Here is a 6,544-nt window from a genome sequence, read left to right as displayed (position 1 = left end):
TAATTTTCATCAAAGTCTACACGTGAGAAAAAACGCATTTTCAGCCGATTTAAACGTCGAAAAGGCGAATCGTTTGAACGCTTCAGTCATTACTCTATGTGACAGTGTCAGTCAGTTTAAATACAATGATGAACTAGTATGTGCTGCTAAAGTCTTGTTTGTCAACCAGTTTTAGGCCCATATAAAATGTATTTTTCGAGTTCAGATAATTTTCATCAAAGTCTACACGTGGGAAAAAACGCATTTTCAGTCGATTTAAACGTCGATTTGGCGGAACGGTTAAACACTTCAATCATTACTCTATGTGACAGTGTCAGACAGTTTAAATACAATGATAAACTAGTATGTGCTGCTAAAGTCTTGTTTGTCAACCAGTTTTAGGCCCATATAAAATGTATTTTTCGAGTTCTGATAATTTTCATCAAAGTCTACACGTGGGAAAAAACGCATTTTCAGCCGATTTTAACGTCGATTTGGCGGAACGGTTAAACGCTTCAGTCATTACTCTATGTGACAGTTTCAGACAGTTTAAATACAATGATAAACTAGTATGTGCTGCTAAAGTGTTGTTTGCCAACCAGTTTTAGGCCCATATAAAATGTATTTTTCGAGTTATGATCATTTTCCGAACTTTGGACCGTTTGCTGTCTAGCTGAATTAGAGAAACACCGAACCATTGTCTCTTTGTAGGCGCATGATTCAGAATACTGCAGTACAGCATAGAAATTTAATTAATATGATGAACTATTATGTGCTTCTTAAGTTTTTCTCACAGAGTTCTAGGCCCATCTAACATGTATTTGTGGAGTTATGATCATTTTCAGAACTTTGGACGATTTGCTGTCGAGCTGAATTAGAGAAACACCGAACCATTGTCTCTTTGTAGGTGAATGATTCAGAATGCTGCAGTACACCATATAACTTTAATTAATATGAGGAACAATTATTTTGCTTCTTAAGTCTTTCTCAAAGACAGTTTAAATACAATGATGAACTAGTATGTGCTGCTTATGTCTTGTTTGTCAACCAGTTTTAGGCCCATATAAAATGTATTTTTCGAGTTCTGATAATTTTCATCAAAGTCTACACATGTGGGAAAAAATGCATTTTCAGCTGATTTTAACGTCGATTTGGTGGAACGGTTAAACGCTTCAGTCATTACTCTATGTGACAGTGTCAGACAGTTTAAATACAATGATCAACTAGTATGTGCTGCTAAAATGTTGTTTGTCAAACAGTTTTAGGCCCATATAAAATGTATTTTTCGAGTTATGATAATTTTCATCAAAGTCTACACGTGGGAAAAAACGCATTTTCAGCCGATTTTAACGTCGATTTGGCGGAACGGTTAAACGCTTCAGTCATTACTCTATGTGACAGTGTCAGACAGTTTAAATACAATGATAAACTAGTATGTGCTGCTAAAGTGTTGTTTGTCAAACAGTTTTAGGTCCATATAAAATGTATTTTTCGAGTTATGATCATTTTCAGAACTTTGGACGATTTGCTGTCTAGCTGAATTAGAGAAACACCGAACAATTGTCTCTTTGTAGGTGCATGATTTTGAATGCTGCAGTACACCATATAACTTTAATTAATATGAGGAACAATTATGTGCTTCTTAAGTCTTTCTCAAAGACAGTTTAAATACAATGATAAACTAGTATGTGCAGCTAAAGTCTTGTTTGTCAACCAGTTTTAGGCCCATATAAAATGTATTTTTCGAGTTATGATAATTTTCATCAATGTCTACACGTGGGAAAAAACGCATTTTCAGTCGATTTAAACGTCGATTTGGCGGAACGGTTAAACGCTTCAGTCATTACTCTATGTGACAGTGTCAGTCAGTTTAAATACAATGATGAACTAGTATGTGCTGCTAAAGTCTTGTTTGTCAACCAGTTTTAGGCCCATATAAAATGTATTTTTCGAGTTCAGATAATTTTCATCAAAGTCTACACATGGGAAAAAACGCATTTTCAGTCGATTTAAACGTCGATTTGGCGGAACGGTTAAACACTTCAGTCATTACTCTATGTGACAGTGTCAGACAGTTTAAATACAATGATAAACTAGTATGTGCTGCTAAAGTCTTGTTTGTCAACCAGTTTTAGGCCCAAATAAAATGTATTTTTCGAGTTCTGATAATTTCCCGAACTTTGGACCGTTTGCTGTCTAGCTGAATTAGAGAAACACCGAACCATTGTCTCTTTGTTGGTGAATGATTCAGAATGCTGCAGTACACCATATAACTTTAATTAATATGAGGAACAATTATTTTGCTTCTTAAGTCTTTCTCAAAGACAGTTTAAATACAATGATAAACTAGTATGTGCTGCTAAAGTGTTGTTTGTCAACCAGTTTTAGGCCCATATAAAATGTATTTTTCGAGTTATGATAATTTTCATCAAAGTCTACACGTGGGAAAAAACGCATTTTCAGCCGATTTAAACGTCGAAAAGGCGGATCGGTTAAACGCTTCAGCCATTACTCTGTGACAGTGTCAGACAGTTTAAATACAATGATAAACTAGTATGTGCTACTAAAGTCTTGTTTGTCAACCAGTTTTAGGCCCATATAAAATGTATTTTTCGAGTTCTGATAATTTTCATCAAAGTCTACACGTGGGAAAAAACGCATTTTCAGCCGATTTTAACGTCGATTTGGCGGAACGGTTAAACGCTTCAGTCATTACTCTATGTGACAGTGTCAGACAGTTTAAATACAATGATAAACTAGTATGTGCTGCTAATGTGTTGTTTGCCAACCAGTTTTAGGCCCATATAAAATGTATTTTTCGAGTTATGATCATTTTCCGAACTTTGGACCGTTTGCTGTCTAGCTGAATTAGAGAAACACCGAACCATTGTCTCTTTGTAGGCGCATGATTCAGAATACTGCAGTACAGCATAGAAATTTAATTAATATGATGAACTATTATGTGCTTCTTAAGTTTTTCTCACAGAGTTCTAGGCCCATCTAACATGTATTTGTGGAGTTATGATCATTTTCAGAACTTTGGACGATTTGCTGTCGAGCTGAATTAGAGAAACACCGAACCATTGTCTCTTTGTAGGTGAATGATTCAGAATGCTGCAGTACACCATATAACTTTAATTAATATGAGGAACAATTATTTTGCTTCTTAAGTCTTTCTCAAAGACAGTTTAAATACAATGATGAACTAGTATGTGCTGCTTATGTCTTGTTTGTCAACCAGTTTTAGGCCCATATAAAATGTATTTTTCGAGTTCTGATAATTTTCATCAAAGTCTACACATGTGGGAAAAAATGCATTTTCAGCTGATTTTAACGTCGATTTGGTGGAACGGTTAAACGCTTCAGTCATTACTCTATGTGACAGTGTCAGACAGTTTAAATACAATGATAAACTAGTATGTGCTGCTAAAGTGTTGTTTGCCAACCAGTTTTAGGCCCATATAAAATGTATTTTTCGAGTTATGATCATTTTCCGAACTTTGGACCGTTTGCTGTCTAGCTAAATTAGAGAAACACCGAACCATTGTCTCTTTGTAGGCGCATGATTTAGAATGCTGCAGTACACCATATAACTTTAATGAATATGAGGAACTATTATGTGCTTCTTAAGTCTTTCTCAAAGACAGTTTAAATACAATGATAAACTAGTATGTGCTGCTATAGTGTTGTTTGTCAACCAGTTTTAGGCCCATATAAAATGTATTTTTCGAGTTCTGATAATTTTCATCAAAGTCTACACGTGGGAAAAAACGCATTTTCAGCCGATTTTAACGTCGATTTGGCGGAACGGTTAAACGCTTCAGTCATTACTCTATGTGACAGTGTCAGACAGTTTAAATACAATGATAAACTAGTATGTGCTGCTAAAGTGTTGTATGTCAAACAGTTTTAGGTCCATATAAAATGTATTTTTCGAGTTATGATCATTTTCAGAACTTTGGACGATTTGCTGTCTAGCTGAATTAGAGAAACACCGAACAATTGTCTCTTTGTAGGTGCATGATTTTGAATGCTGCAGTACACCATATAACTTTAATTAATATGAGGAACAATTATGTGCTTCTTAAGTCTTTCTCAAAGACAGTTTAAATACAATGATAAACTAGTATGTGCAGCTAAAGTCTTGTTTGTCAACCAGTTTTAGGCCCATATAAAATGTATTTTTCGAGTTATGATAATTTTCATCAATGTCTACACGTGGGAAAAAACGCATTTTCAGTCGATTTAAACGTCGATTTGGCGGAACGGTTAAACGCTTCAGTCATTACTCTATGTGACAGTGTCAGTTTAAATACAATGATAAACTAGTATGTGCTGCTAAAGTGTTGTTTGTCAGCCAGTTTTAGGCCCTTATAAAATGTATTTTTCGAGTTATGATCATTTTCAGAACTTTGGACGATTTGCTGTCGAGCTGAATTAGAGAAACACCGAACCATTGTCTCTTTGTAGGTGAATGATTCAGAATGCTGCAGTACAGCATAGAAATTTTATTAATATGATGAACTATTATGTGCTTCTTAAGTGTTTCTCACAGAGTTCTAGGCCCATCTAACATGTATTTGTGGAGTTATGATCATATTCAGAACTTTGGACGATTTGCTGTCTAGCTGAATTAGAGAAACACCGAACAATTGTTTCTTTGTAGGTGCATGATTCAGTATACTGCAGTACAGCATAGAAATTTAATTAATATGATGAACTATTATGTGCTTCTTAAGTGTTTCTCACAGAGTTCTAGGCCCATCTAACATGTATTTGTGGAGTTATGATCATATTCAGATCTTTGGACGATTTGCTGTCGAGCTGAATTAGAGAAACACCGAACCATTGTCTCTTTGTAGGTGAATGATTCAGAATGCTGCAGTACACCATATAACTTTAATTAATATGAGGAACAATTATTTTGCTTCTTAAGTCTTTCTCAAAGACAGTTTAAATACAATGATAAACTAGTATGTGCAGCTAAAGTCTTGTTTGTCAACCAGTTTTAGGCCCATATAAAATGTATTTTTCGAGTTCTGATAATTTTCATCAATGTCTACACGTGGGAAAAAACGCATTTTCAGTCGATTTAAACGTCGATTTGGCGGAACGGTTAAACGCTTCAGTCATTACTCTATGTGACAGTGTCAGTCAGTTTAAATACAATGATGAACTAGTATGTGCTGCTAAAGTCTTGTTTGTCAACCAGTTTTAGGCCCATATAAAATGTATTTTTCGAGTTCAGATAATTTTCATCAAAGTCTACACGTGGGAAAAAACGCATTTTCAGTCGATTTAAACGTCGATTTGGCGGAACGGTTAAACACTTCAGTCATTACGCTATGTGACAGTGTCAGACAGTTTAAATACAATGATAAACTAGTATGTGCTGCTAAAGTCTTGTTTGTCAACCAGTTTTAGGCCCAAATAAAATGTATTTTTCGAGTTATGATAATTTTCATCAAAGTCTACACGTGAGAAAAAACGCATTTTCAGCCGATTTAAACGTCGAAAATGCGAATCGGTTGAACGCTTCAGTCATTACTCTATGTGACAGTGTCAGAAAGTGTAAATACAATGATATACTAGTATGTGCTGCTAAAGTCTTGTTTGCCAACCAGTTTTAGGCCCATATAAAATGTATTTTTCGAGTTATGATCATTTTCCGAACTTTGAACCGTTTGCTGTCTAGCTGAATTAGAGAAACACCGAACCATTGTCTCTTTGTAGGCGCATGATTTAGAATGCTGCAGTACACCATATAACTTTAATGAATATGAGGAACTATTATGTGCTTCTTAAGTCTTTCTCAAAGACAGTTTAAATACAATGATAAACTAGTATGTGCTGCTAAAGTCTTGTTTGTCAACCAGTTTTAGGCCCATATAAAATGTATTTTTCGAGTTCTGATAATTTTCATCAAAGTCTACACATGTGGGAAAAAACGCATTTTCAGTCGATTTAAACGTCGAAAAGGCGAATCGGTTAAACGCTTCAGTCATTACTCCATGTGACAGTGTCAGACAGTTTAAATACAATGATGAACTAGTATGTGCTGCTAAAGTGTTTTTTGTCAACCAGTTTTAGGCCCATATAAAATGTATTTTTCGAGTTCTGATAATTTTCATCAAAGTCTACACGTGGGAAAAAACGCATTTTCAGCCGATTTTAACGTCGATTTGGCGGAACGGTTAAACGCTTCAGTCATTACTCTATGTGACAGTGTCAGACAGTTTAAATACAATGATAAACTAGTATGTGCTGCTAAAGTGTTGTTTGTCAAACAGTTTTAGGTCCATATAAAATGTATTTTTCGAGTTATGATCATTTTCAGAACTTTGGACGATTTGCTGTCTAGCTGAATTAGAGAAACACCGAACAATTGTCTCTTTGTAGGTGCATGATTTTGAATGCTGCAGTACACCATATAACTTTAATTAATATGAGGAACAATTATGTGCTTCTTAAGTCTTTCTCAAAGACAGTTTAAATACAATGATAAACTAGTATGTGCTGCTAAAGTCTTGTTTGTCAACCAGTTTTAGGCCCAAATAAAATGTAT

This window comes from Zeus faber, assembly GCF_960531495.2.
Source record: "Zeus faber genome assembly, contig: SCAFFOLD_26, whole genome shotgun sequence".
Lineage (NCBI taxonomy): Eukaryota > Metazoa > Chordata > Actinopteri > Zeiformes > Zeidae > Zeus > Zeus faber.
Note: the sequence above shows the minus strand (reverse complement) of the source record.